Here is a 14,100-nt window from a genome sequence, read left to right as displayed (position 1 = left end):
CCAATAATCATTGGTTTGTGTGGAAGATGGGACTGGGGACAGAACTGACCCAGCAATTGCAATTACCAGTGTGTGTGACAGATTGTGCAAGAACTGGTATTGGCAAGCACACATGGGAGTCAGGTCTGGGAACACTTCAGATGAAGTTTTTGTGGGGATCTCCCCAATTAAATCGCTGGATCCAGAACCCCAACCATGAAGAGAATTGTAGTTTCCAAGGTCTGATCGTGGAGTGGCTGTCCTTTATCCCAGAACATGGAGTAGTTGTGAGGCTGGGTGTGACTTCTCTCTTTGTCTCCCTCTTCCCCTCAGATGCAGGAAGGAAAAAAAAGAGAATGTGCAGATGGTGGTCTTACCCATTTTCCTCTAGCCCTTGGCCTTTTGCACCCTGATCAACTATGTAAAAATCATCAAAAATAAAAATTAAATGAAAGGCTAATTGACTTACATTTCCTTCCTGCACATTTGCAGAAGTAACTTTTGGCCTTTTTTGATTGTTTTTAAACACTGTTTTGGGTGGTAATAAAGTTGAACCCTAGCTTATCTTATGGGTTTAGTTGTGTGTCCCATGTCAGAGAGCCTGGGTTTCATTCCCATCTCCAGCTTCTTGTTATTGCAGACTCTGAGAGGCATCAATGATGACCCAGGTAACTGGGTGTTTGCCACTCCTATGGGAGCTCTAGATTGAGTTCTAAGCTCTTGGCTCCGTAACCTGAGTCAGTCATGACTGTTGTGGGCTTCTGGATGGAGGGTAAACTAGCCGATGTGAACTCTCTTCCTCCACAGCCTCTCTCTACTTCTCAAGAAATTTCATCTCTTAGAAGAATCAATAAGAAGGGCCAGGTGTTTGGATGCAGAGTAGGTTGTCTCTTAGGATGTAACATCCTACCTTTGCCTTTGCTACTGATCCAGCTTCCTGCTAATGATGATGATGGAGTTCTTGGCTCCTGGATTTAGCCTATCCCAACCCAGGTTGTTGCAAGCATTTTAGAAATAAACTCATGAATGGAAAAAAATAAAAAGAAAGTCCCTGATTCCCAAGATGGCGCTTAGTGACTGAAAAAAAAGTTTCTCAAAGATGGGACCCACACTGTCTTTGAAATGATACCTTCTTAAGAATTTCCCTGTGTGCATTTCCATTTCAGTCTCCAGAGTGGCCATATCCTTATCTTACCAGCTTCCCACAGCTTCCTGTTTGTTCCCACCCTTACCTGCCTTACATCTGAAGTCTATTCTCCCCTTTTCGAAATGGAGAAATAAACAGTTCTGCTGTGTGTGATCTCTGGTTTTAATTGGATTTTTGCTGAGGACTGGATGAATGAAATTTCTGGGCTCTTCCAGTAATGAGCTGAAGCAATGGCATTAATTTCCTAAGGACCTCTCTGAGGTCTGCTCTCATGGTTTGCAGGCAGCGGTCAATGCCAGATGTAAATTGAGGTCTCAAAGGGCTAACCTGACAATTAATGCGAAGCCTCCTCAAACCCCTCCATCAGCTAGAGCACCAGGATCATTAGACCTCCCAGAGATCCCATGTTACTGAAGAACGCCCCTTGGGCATCACAAGGAAATCCACAGAGAACTCTGTTCCTGCAGGTGCAGGGGCGAGGGCTGTTCAGACACCAAGGCAGATTTCTTAGCGTTTTGTCAGGTTAGCTTTCTCTCTCCTGGCAGTGCAGCATCTTGGAGGAAAGTCAGAACTGTCACTCAAGGAGAGCAGCCAGTTTGATGTAGAAATGTCTGCAAACATGACCTCCATCTTCCCTCCTTGCTGTCTCGCTCTTGAAGCGACTTCCTAAGACATTTGGCCTGTGACACACCCGCTTTGCCTTGGTGCTGGTTCCTGTATGCCATGCTTCTATAGCTCTGACTTCCCCTGACCTCCTTGTTTAGGCTCCTCATCTTTTTTTTAACATGTTGCTTGATCCAGGTAGCTTCCCATGACTGCACAGTTGGACTGAACCTCTGCACTTCCTTCTTGACACCCTGGTCGCTCTCCCCTGGGATTATGCTACAAGTAAAGGCACAGGGTGCATAGGATGTCATTCAGTTTCATGTCTTTGTACACAGATGTGATATCTGATGTTCGTTTTGGTTTTTTAAGTATCTGTACTTGAAATTCATGGGGATACTTGCTTTTTAGCATCCCTCACAACCAACGTGCAGGTAAGGACCATCTGGACTGCATTCTGGCGCCGTGGTGGTCCTGTTCCTGATTAGCAGGCATCGGTGGCAGCTCCGGCTGAGGTATGAGCACCTGGAGCTGTGATATCAGTTGTGACTTCTTGGACAAGTCCTGAACCAGATGTGGAGACGTGTTACCTGTGGCTTCTCTCCAGGCTTGGGTTCCTGGCCCTTCTGGTAACTCTGGGAGTGAATTAGTATCCTTCATTATGAAATATGATAATGATAAACAAAAGTGGAGAAAAAAAATCTTACAGATAACACCTGTCAGGCAGATTCCACGATCATAAAATTTTTGTTCCTTTTTATTTTTCCCTTCTTTCTATTTTTGGTCTCTCTTTCTAGCTGGAAAATTTTGAGACTCTTTCATTCCTTATACCTCATATTATCTCCAAAACATGATTTCCTTATAAAACCTTAGTATTTCCATCTGGTGCAATGAAATTGCTAGGGCTTCCCTATTGGTTAGTATTCAGTATTTCCCAGATTGTCTCACAAAATCACTTTCTGTAGTTGTGTTTGATCTGGTGTTCACATGAGATCTACACTGGTGTGTGTATGTGTGTATGTGTGTGTATGTGTCTCTGCATCGTCTTGCACTGTAGTTATTCCTCTCATTGCTGCCTTTTCTGAAGAATCCAGCTTTGTCGTCCTGGAAAAGGTCTTTCTTGCTAGATTTGCCTGTTGACTTTGTATAGGTGGAATTTCCATGCTGCCCTCTCACTTGCATTGCCTGAGATGACATAGTGATTTGGAGCCTTGGTTAAACGTGAAGGATTTGCCGTTTTTTCAAGAAGGTTTCCCATGGATGATGATGATGTTACTTCATTCCTTGATGAATTGTGGGGCTCACAGTGTCCTTGTCCCCACTTTTAGGGCTAAGGTAGTAAGTGTTCCAGTTGGTAGCAACCTGCCTTCTCCACTGAGAAATTGTGTTTACCTTTTGTAGCAGTGCGTGGCCTATGTGTACTAATTAGGCAATCTGTAGATATCCACTTCTGCCTTATATTTTCACCTGTTTGGGCATCCAATAGTGATAGCCTGTTCAATGTCTCTTAGCACAATTTTTTAAAAATGTAACTTGGATTTTTCCAGTATTTTGTAAAAAAAAAATCTTTAAAATGTTTTTATTTGAAAGGCAGAGTCAGAAATAGAGAAGGAGAATGTGAGAGAAAGAAGAGAGAGATCTTCTGTCTGCTGGCTCCTTCCCCACGATTGCCAGAGGTGCTGTTTTCCCAGACCATTAGCAGGAAACTGGACTGGAAGTAGATAGGACTTCAAACTGGTGCCCATATGTGATGATAGTGCTGTAGGCAGATAACGTAGCACCAGCTCCAGCACTCTTTCTTTAAAGACCACTAAATGTGATTTTTAAAAAATAAATAACCCTGATGAAAAAATTAAAATAAGGGCCTGGCGTGATGGTCTAGCAGCTAAAGTCCTCGCCTTCTATGTGTTGGGATCCCATCTGGGCTCTGGCTTGTGTCCCAGTCATCCCCTTCCCATCTAGCTCCTTGTTTGTGGCCTGGGAAAGCAGTCAAGGACAGCCCAAAAGCTTGGGACTCTGCATCTGTGTAGGAGACACAGAGGAGGTTCCTGGCTTCTGGCTTTGGATTGACTCAGCTCTGGCTCTTGCAGCCAATTGAGGAGTGAACCATTGGATGGAAGTTCTTATTCTCTGTCTCTCCTCCTCTCTGTATATCTGACTTTCTAATCAAAATAAATAAAGCTTTAAACAAAATTAAAATAAGACTTGTCTTGTTGAAGAAAATCAATAGTTGCTGCTTATGTTATATAAAATTTCTATCTGGGGCAAGCTTTAGAGAAATAGAAACGTTCAGTGTCTTCTTACAAGGTCTTCACTCTTATACCTCTCTGAATGTTACACATTGTTCTGAACACGGGCAGAACAGCTCATCTTGTGTCCTGTGTTCACTGTGACAACAATGACTGCTATAAAACAAGACAACCACCTAAACATCTTTGCCTTTACGCCAGAGAAGTTTGTTGTGTTGTTTGTTGGGTGTTCCTACTGAGCAAGTTTTCCCTAATTCATGACTCAGGGAGTTGAGGTCTGTTCATCTCAACTCCTCCTTCCCTGCCTGGGGTTGTCTGCTTCCAGCTGGAAGGAGGAAGAGAGTGTAGAGAAAGCATTGACTTCTTTTTTTTTTAAAAATATATTTTATTATTTTGACAATCTTTACATAGTTGATTAGGGTAAACAGGTTCAAGGGCTATAAGAAAGTGGGTAAGACTAGTATTTTTTCCATATTGTTTCCTTCATGTTTAAAGGGGGGTATTAAGGGAGAAGGCCCACCCAATTTCCCACCCTCCCCAGGTCCTGGATGTAGGGTATGCTCCGAAGTTCTAGCTCAAGTGGTTCTGATATTTCAACAGTTATGAACTGCTGCCAATCTTGCCACTCCAAGCACTAAAGCATTGACTTCTTAGGGGCCTTGGCCTGGAGGCCTCGCCCATCTTTTCCTTTCCTGGGCTGCTCATGAGAATTGGACACATGGCCGGTCCTAGATGCAGGAAGGCCTGGAAAGTGGCGCTCCTGGCTGGATAGCCACTCCCCAGGCACAGCTCTGTCCAGGTTCCATGGATGATTCTGCCATGTTTGGGGCCTGTCTCTGGGATGCAACCCACACAATGAAACCTTGGGTGCAGCATCCCTGTGTTTCTCGTTATCATCACAGTCTCAGATTATGAACTCTCCTTCAAGGAATGCACATCCTGATGATCCTGTGTTCTGGGGAGGATCTGTGTGGCTAGACCCAGATGAGAGAGGGATTATGACCTTGTGCTGAGGCATGACATCATAGACATTCTGCTAATGACTGGAAGCCACCATCATTTTCACAACTCATCATTTCTTTTTTTTTCTAGCATCTGGCAACAGGCCATTCCAAGGGTTCTGTTAAACTTTTAGGAGGATGCATTAAACAAATATGGAGCTATATGAGCTTCAAACACAATCAGCGAGCTTTATTATTTTTTCCTAACTTCCTTGCAAATCTTAACCTGAAAATAGCAGCCCATTTGTTAGAGCATGCTACTTATAACATGCAGCATGCGTGGCATCGTTCTCTAATGGTCTCCCCTTTCCTTCTTGGCTCCAACGAATTGAGAGAAGCCTCTCCAGGTAGGACAAGTAAGGTATTAGGTCCCTTGGTCCCTCCTCCATTCCCAACCTAGGGCTGTCCACAAATGCTGTTTGGTGGGTTGGTCAATGACTGTTTGGTTGCCTGGAAGAGAGGTGAAGTGTGAAGCCCAAATACTAGCGCTCCTCCAAGCTCAGGCTATACTTGTTTGGTGGTGTGAAGTGATGATACACAGCCTGGGCAGCCTCTGTAAGATCTTTATCCTGGTGAAGGACTTTATTTTCTCTCTGTTGTACAGGGGCCAGTGGACTGTGCAGTGTATAAATCATGGCTATAAAACATAAAGGCTATTTCTGTGTCCTGGAGGAGAAACCAGACATCAGTCAGCTGGGGGTTGGGTGGGTGGTGTTGGCGGCAGGCAAGTCTGCCATGTTTGCAGGGTGCTTCCGGTTGCAGGGAGCAACACGGGTGTTGTCACTGGGCCGAATGCTGATGGCGCTGGAACACCGCAAGCAGTGACAAGTTCCATAAGCATCACAGACGGGAAAATCTGCTTTGAAGTTCCCTCTGGGATCTAATTTAAAAGCACATCTTGGTGAGACTGAGGTCACACGGGAAGCAGACATGAGTGGAAAGGAATCTGGAGTGACAGCTGAAGCGTCCCTGTGCACCTGGGCCAGCTGTGCCACTCTGTGGGAAAGGACTCGTCAGGAGGGAGGAGGTGCTGGGCGGCAAGTGACCCTGAGGACAGCTCAGCACAGCAACCCCTCAGGCACTGCAGCATGGGAGGTGGGAGCAGGATTTTTGTTTTTAAAAAGTATTGATTTATTTATCTGGAAGACAGAGTTAAACAGGGAGGAGAGACAGGTCCCTCTCCAAATGCCTGAACCCAGGTAGCTTCATCCAGGTTCCATGTCCTTGAACCATCTTCTGCTGCTTTCCCAGGTGCCTTAGCAGGGAGCTGGCTAGGAGGAAGTAAAGTAGCTGGGACTTGAACTGGCCCCTATAGAAGATGCCAGCATTGCAGGTGGTGCCTTTTAACCCAGCATGCTCATCCTTATCCCTTCTGGGAAAAGGATTCAGAATGAGGAAACTCAAGCTCAAGTCTTCCCTCTGCCTTTGAGTAGTTGTATTACCTTCAAAGCAAGTGACTATGTCTGTTAATCACTTCTTCTCCCATGACAAACGGAGCTGAGGCTCATGCCCCATCCTGCTGCTCTGAGGATTAAACGCAGTTACATCTCCAGGGGCAGGGAAGGCGGCTGTCAGACTGGCATTTGATTGACACAGGGAGCTCGCAGGGACAGCTTAGATTGGGGTCCTCTAGTCTGGACTTCCTCCACCCGCCAGGCTTGAGAGCTTCTGAAGAGAGTTTGTTTTAGAAAGCAGGGCTGTCAATGTGAAACTGCTAACCCGAGGTCTCATTTGAACAGCGTGCGTGGGCAGCCCTGCTGCCTCTCGGTCTGTGGATGAGCTGTGAATTTCTCGGTCACCTAAACCTTCCAGCAACTCCAGCACTGCCAGGAGTCTCGCTCGGGGAGGACACTTCCCCGGGAGGCTGTGGCTCAAGGACAGCCTCAGGTTGAGTGTCTTTCTGTGGGGAGGAGGAGTAGGCGTGTGGGTTCCTGGAGAGCTCGGCAGTGACATCTTTATACTCCAACGTCACTGAGCAGAGGGAGGGGAGGCCTGGAGCCCCACCTAACCAGCAGAGAGGGCCTCCTCCCAGGAGCATTGCCCTGTGTGCCCTTTCCCTGCAGGGTGCAGGGAAACAAGTGTATATCTGCTTGTTGTGATAGAAACCTCATGTTCTTGTTCTAGGTGCTCTTGCTTTGAGCTGAGCCCTGGGCTGGTGGGGGAGGGAGGGTGTTTCTCCTCAGACTCAGAGAGGGGGTATGTGTGGGCCTGCCACTGGCAGCTGAGGAACTGAGGAAGGATTTAGGCAATTGTGCAGGTGTGTGTGTTGGGGGGGGGGCGCGGCAGGGAGAACTGGCAGACCTGCTTGGTTCTAGAAGATTCCATTGCTCTTTTGGGAAACTGTGTGTTTTATCTTCAAGAACGTCTTCTCTTGGGGGATGTTGCAAGAGCACAGCTGGGTGGAAGGCTTCACGTGGGGTCCTTCTCTGGGATGAGTGAGTTTTCTGGGCTCTCAGTGATGTGGCTGCTCTTGTGCAAAGGGAGTCTAGAGGGTGGGGAGCTGTGTGTGAGGAGGGAGGTGCAGGTGCCTGGATGTGTTCTTCAAGATGGATGACTCTGGAGCCTCCACTGGAAGTGCGGGGCAAGGCTAGCAGCCCCTGGCAGCTTGGGAGGCGAGGCAACTCTCTGAGCATACTTGGTGGGTAGGCGGTGGGAGCGGCATTGAATATCGAGTCCACCGGGAGATTCTGGCAGTGTGTTTCCGTGGTGCGGAATCATTATTTACAATGAACCACTTACACAGAAGTAGTAAAGTTAATGGAGGTTTCAGTGGAATTAGCCTTGTTAAGTTCCCCAGTGACAGCCTGCTCCTGTCTGCAGCAGCCGCATTTAGCAAGGAGGCGGGGTGCAGAGCTGCTGACTTAGGTCGGGCTGCAACTGGGCGGGACCCTTAGCCGCAAGGCCCAGGCTTCACACATGGACCCCTCGCTGGGCTCTGCGACCAGGCTGCCACCCTGGAAAACAGCCCCTGTGCAGGAGCTGCTGTGGGTCCTGGCCCTGTGGCTCTTCACAGAAGAGATGCTGTTGATTATGGTGCTGCCTTTGAGAAGTGTAGGTGGAGCGATGTTGAGCACTCTTCTGTTTGCTTCTCTGGGGGTGGGGTGATGTGAGTGTCATGGGACCATGGGATGGGGCAACTCAGTGTGCTGCATGCTGGGAGATGATTGGATTGGAGCTCTCAGAAGTGCCACACCTATATCCAGTTACCTGGGCAGGAGTCAGGCACATGTGGGTTAAAATCTGCATTTTTGTCAGCTTGTTGCAGGGTCTCTACAGCTTCTCCATCCTTGTCTCCCAAATGGGGACAAAAATTCTGCTTGCATCACAGGCTGGGGGAACGTGTGGCCTGAGCTGGACACTGACAGCTTTTGGTTCTGACACTCAGCTTCTACCCTCCCCTCTGTGCTCTGTATTTCTGGCCAGAGAGAGCACATAGCATGGATGCCAGGTGTCCTTCCCAGGGCCTCCCATCAGGGGCACAGGAGGCTGAAAGACAGGCAGAAGGGGGCCTTGGCTCTTCCTCCTGCTTTTCTGCCGGCATGGCTGAGGTGGCATAGCTCCTGGATGGGTCCCTCCCCTGTGCTCCCAGCTCTTCCTCTCTGGCTTTCCTTCTAGACTGCAGGCTTTGATGATGTCATTTCCTACCTTTGTGACCTTCACATGTGATTTGAACTCCACATCCTCATCTGTGAAATGGGATTGGTAATAGATTCAGTGCCACAGCGGGGTGGCAACAACTCTCAGAGAAGGTAGTAGATACCAAAACCTTAATGTAGCAACTTGATCTGAGGGATGTTTCTAGAAGAGTCTGTCCTTAGTGCTTGAGGTGTTGGGGCTGGGCCTATGTGTCCAAGGTCAGCAGTGAGCTGTGGACAAGGGCAGTATTTCTCTCCTGTCACTTCCCTTGTTGAGCTCAGCGCCTTAGCTGAGCCCTAGGGTCCAGGATTTCCCCAGCCTGCCAGGTAGGAAGACCCAGGGAGTGCACTGGCTTTTCCCCCAAACTTCAGAAATCAGACAAGGGAGGACAGGTCAATGCCTGCCTCCGAGGAGCCACTGGTAACACAGCTTTTAAAATCTACTTAGTCATTCATTCTACCTAATTAGCCACTGACCTAACACCAACCTATAATGTTATTTGCTGCTCAGAATGACACTCAAGGGGTTTGGCAAGCAAGAATGCTTTATCTGCTGCTGGATGGCCAGGTTTCCCAGTCCTGACTCACTCAGACACTCTGGTGGGGATTGGTGGACGAGGTACCACTCTGGGCCTTGTATCTCCAGCATGGGAAATTACCTAGAGCAGCCAGAGACTGAGCAGAGCTCAAGAGGATGTGAACTGGCAGAGACAATTGCATCCTGCATTTGCAGGCATGCACCTGCCCACCTGGCTGCCTTCTGCTAGACCCTGCCTTCTCCTGGGCTGTGAGCTCAGAGGCTGCAGTGGCCCACAGTGCAGTCTTCCTGCCCCATCTGTCCTGTGTTTTGGGAGCATCGGCCTCCAGAGCTGCCTTCCTGAAGTCAGATCAACTCTCTGGGTGTGGCTTTCTACCCCTCTCTCTCCTCTTGTGGGTGTGTCCTCTACCTCTTCCAGGAGCTCAGAGCCCACCTGTCCAGGTCTTCTGTCCTCTCTCTGTCCTGTTCTCCTCAGTACTGGGTAATGTGCAAGTCCCCAGGCGTTTGCAGTTCAGACTGTGGCCCACTGGTTCCTATAACGTGTGTGAGTGAATGACCGCACTCTTGTGGCTCAGCTTGCCTTTGGGGTCTTGTCTACAGTTCTGGGTGCTCGTACTAGGACTATATAGGATTCAGGGCATTGCTTTCTGGCAAAATATAGGCTTTTCTGTATCTCCCAACTGGACATTATGCCTGGAAAAACTAATGTCTTTTGTAGTAGTTTCAGAAAAGGGGTTTGCATATACGTGTTTGTTAAATCAGACATCTCTTCCCTGAATGTAATTCTGGTGTCCAGCAGGGTTGGGGAACCCAGGCTCAGCTGTGTACCCTCACTGTGATGCCACAGCCTGCCTCTTTGTGGATGATCTCACCTCAGTCATTCTGTTCCATTGCATCTACAAACCAAGGAGCTCATCCAGAAACCTGGTGTCTGTGTCTCCTGAGAAGATGGTGGGTGTTCTCCAGTCTCCAGTTCCAAGTTTGAAAATGGAAACTGTGCCCATATCCCATCAGAGCTGCCTACTGAGAATCCCTTGATCGTTAGTTTTCTTGGAACCTAAGGTATAGAAGGATCCCAAAGCTAGAGAAATCATAGTCTGTTCCTTACTGCTCAGGCCTGTCCAGGGCTGGGAAAATGCCTCGGGCCTGCTTGAGGACCTCATGTGTAGCCTGACTTGTTGGAGCCTCCTCTGTTAAGTTCTTCCCCCGCTGGTGTTGAGCCTCAGCTGCCATGGGGACCCCACAGCGATGCCCAGGCTCCTCACACCAAGGTCCTGGCTTTGACCACCTCGGCTGAGGACCTGGCTCTGGCTGTGAGGTGCCACTGGGGTTGAGAAGCACCTGGAACAAGTTGTGTTGCTAATACCCAGAGAGAGGAGCCAGAGCAAAAATACTGATACAAAGCATTTAATTGTTTGGCTGCTTGAAAGGTACACACACACACACACACACACACACACACGCACACACACACACAGTTGTGAGAAGGTGTGAGGGGGGTGAGGGAAGGAGAAAAAGGGGGAAGAAAGAATGCATCAGTGAGCAACAGCTAGCCAGGTCAGGTGGGATCCAGGAGGCCAGAACTCAGTCTAGGTCTCCATGTGGGTGGGGGGCAGGGACTCAAGTCCGAGAGCCTCCCAAGGTGGGCCTTAGCAGGAAGCTGGAACTAGCAGGAAATGGAGCTAGGAATCAAACCCAGGCTCTTTGAAGTGGAAGGCGACGGTCCCAAGGGGCAAAGTAACGCCTGCACCAATGAGGGATCAGAGTAGTGCATGTGAGAGGAGCTGAGAACTTGGCTGATTTCACTTTGGTCATGCCCTCCTTTGAGCTGCTTCATTCTGTTGTACATGTCATGCTAAGCTGCTCTGCTGTTTGGCACAGTTGGTTTCAAGAGGCCCCTGATGGTGGGTGTGTCCTTTGATCCCTGCCTGCCTAGAGCTTGGCTGGCTCCTGCCACTGACCTGGTGGCTTTGCTCACCTCTTTTCTTTCACTCTGCTTCTCATAGTGTGAACCTTCTCCAGCCCTTGATTGATTCGTTGCTGGGAGACACCTCTCTGTTCTCTCTCTCCAGGGCATCTCAAGGAGAGGAGGCTCTGTAGCCATCCCCTGAGTTGTCCTTGTTGTCTTCTTCAGTTTGACCTGTTTCCTGGTCTGGGTATATGAGGGGTGGTGCTGTGGCATAAAGACCCATTTACCCTCCATGTTCCACAACCGACACTGAAGACTTGGCCCCTTTCCACCAATGTGACTCCTGCATGCAGGCTGTACATCTTGTTGATGGTTCCTTTTCCTCCTCAGCTGCCTGAGCCTCGTGCTACAGCCAGCTGGTCCTCAGGAAACATGCCATGTATTAAATTCCACTGAACTTCTCACTTTCTGTGATGGCTGTGCCCTCAGAGGTGAACGTGTGCAATGAGTGTCAGGCTACACATTCTCACTTCTGCAGGCGGTCTTTGTCCTTGCTGGGCACACTCCCTGATTGCACAGCCCCAGTTGTGGGCGTTTGCCCCAGGGTACCAGCTTGTTGTAGGAATGGCGGGAGGGTGGCAGAGGAGGTGGCTAATGGCGTGACAGTGTGTGATTATGGTGCACTGTCGTGTTTCTAAACAAGCCGCTTGTCTCTCTGGAATGGAATTGCTTCTACCTTGTGCAACCAGCTTACTGGATTCATTAATTCCACGATTAGTAACAGATCCCTATTAAAGTCAGTCCAGAAGCTGTGATAGTCTCTCGGTGGGCCTGAAGGTGGGAAATATCGGTGCTACATTGGCGGGGGTATGCTGACTCTCGTTACTTTGACATGCAGTAAAATCGGGGCTCTGCGGCAGAAATGTAGGGGAAAGGGATTAGAAATCAATGCACCCTGCATGTTTGAATTCCACAATAAGAAAACTTGCATAAAGAGACTAACCAGCTGAGAATAGAGTATGTCCTAGAGATGGCCCTGTGCTTTTCTGGAATGTGCTGTGTATGAAGCTTGCTTATCCATATCCCCACTCTTCAGTCCAGCAACCAGCCCTTGGTATGTGGCTGGTGCACACTGGGACGTAGGTCTGATGCAGGTTGCAAGGTGTGTTTCAGACACGTAAAATGTCCCAAGACTTTTCTGTATTGATGGCAGTGATGATATTGCAAATGAAGTAAAGCATTATTGGAGTTAGTTGCACATGTTTATTACTTTTTTCCTTTTGACAAGTGGCCATGAGGTGATTTATAAGTGACATGCATGGCTGGCATTTGAGTGTGTTCTGTTTCTATAAGACCATGTGGGCACAGGCTGGTGATGCCCAGAGCTGATCCATGCAGCCTGAGCACAGATCCACGCAGCCTGTCCTAGCCTTGCTCTGCTCAGAGTCTGCTCTTCCTGGAAAGCCAGTCACCAGGGTCTCGGGGCGGCCCCCGGGGAACCATTCCCTGTCACCTTTCATTTGGAAACCCCAACCCCAGTTGATGTCTTTTCTTAGAGATTTACTTATGTATTTGGAAGGCAGAGAGAGAGAGAGAAAGAGAGAAATGAGAAATTTTTCATTCACCTGTTCATTCTACATATCACGACCAAGACTGAGCCCGGCTAAAGCCAATCCAGTTCTCCTGCATACGTGGAAGGGATGCAGGTGCTTCAGTTTTGCCTGCTGCCTCCCAGGAGGTGCATTCACAGCAAGCTGGACCCAGGGCTGAGGAGCCTGGACTGGAAGCCAGGTGCTGCAGTGTGGGAAACAGGTAGCCTTAGGAGTGACATAACTGTTGTCAAACACCTGTCCCCTGCATGCATAATAACTTATCAGATGACCCAATTGCAGCTTCCGCCTGCTAGAGGTGTGTGGACTGATGTCCCCAGACCCCAGCTTTGGGCCTGGCAAATAGCAGGGGCATCGTTAATGTCTGCAGACTGGAAGCCAGCGGGGCACCCCAGGTCTGTACTGCCAGGGCAGGATGCACTTGCACACAGGAGGTGATCTTGCTCCTCTTCCATTTTCCGGCAGCCCTGGGCAGCTAACACAGCTGCTGTGAGCACTGCGTTGACCACCTCAGCCTGTGCTTTTCCCTTCTTCCCTCTCTGGATGCTGCTGGGTCTCATCTCACACAGCGGTTTGGGATTTCTTTCTCCCATAGTGCAGGTTTTTTCCCTCTACTTTTGCATGCTACCTGGACTTGGAAGTGGACATTTTTTTCTTTGATAATTTGTTTATTTTGAAATATCGATTTATTTGAAAAGCAGAGTGATGGAGAGAGATAGAGATGAAGAGATCTTCCCTCCTGCTGGGTCCCTTTTCAAATGGCCAGGATTGGGCCACATGGAAGCCAGGAGCCAGCAAGTTCATCTGGTCCATCTGGGTCTCCCATGTGGGTAGCATAAGTCCAGACAGCCATCTTTTGCTACTCACCCAGGCACATCAGCAGGAAGCTGGATTAGAAGTGGAGGAGGACTGGAACTGGCATATTGATATGGGATCTAGCACAGCAGGTGGCAACTTGACTCACTGGACCACAACCCTGGGCCCTTTGTTGAACTTTCAAAATCCTAGATTTTGTTAGTTGAGACCATTTTCAGCAAAAATGGAGGGCCTTGGAGTGGCTGCAGGAAGGTGCCAGTCTAATTCTGTCCTGAATGGCTGGCCGCAGCTAGTGCCTATGGCACAACCCGAGGTTCTTACCATAGAGCTCTGGGCTCAGCACTCAAGGCCCCACTATCCAATCAGAACATATGCTACTGCAGCGAGGACATATGGAGTCCCCAGTGCTGCTCGCAGTGGGTCAGCTGGTCCTGGGGCATTTATTTCTGTCCTGTTGTTCAGATTCATACGGTTTGGTTCCCAGGTCTGTGGTGAGCAGAGAAGGGGAGAGAGTGCAGGGCACATGTGCCCCTGGTGGCATTTGGGTTGTCACAGACACTCTGGGATCTCTGTGTCCTTTTCTCTTGCCTAGAAGCATGGAGGTGGTTGAGGG

The sequence above is a fragment of the Ochotona curzoniae genome, unplaced genomic scaffold, assembly GCF_017591425.1.
Source record: "Ochotona curzoniae isolate NIBS_2020 unplaced genomic scaffold, NIBS_Ocur_1.0 contig_1, whole genome shotgun sequence".
Classification (NCBI taxonomy): Eukaryota; Metazoa; Chordata; class Mammalia; order Lagomorpha; family Ochotonidae; genus Ochotona; species Ochotona curzoniae.
The sequence above is the reverse complement of the archived record's forward strand: the minus strand, read 5'-3'. Positions refer to the sequence as shown.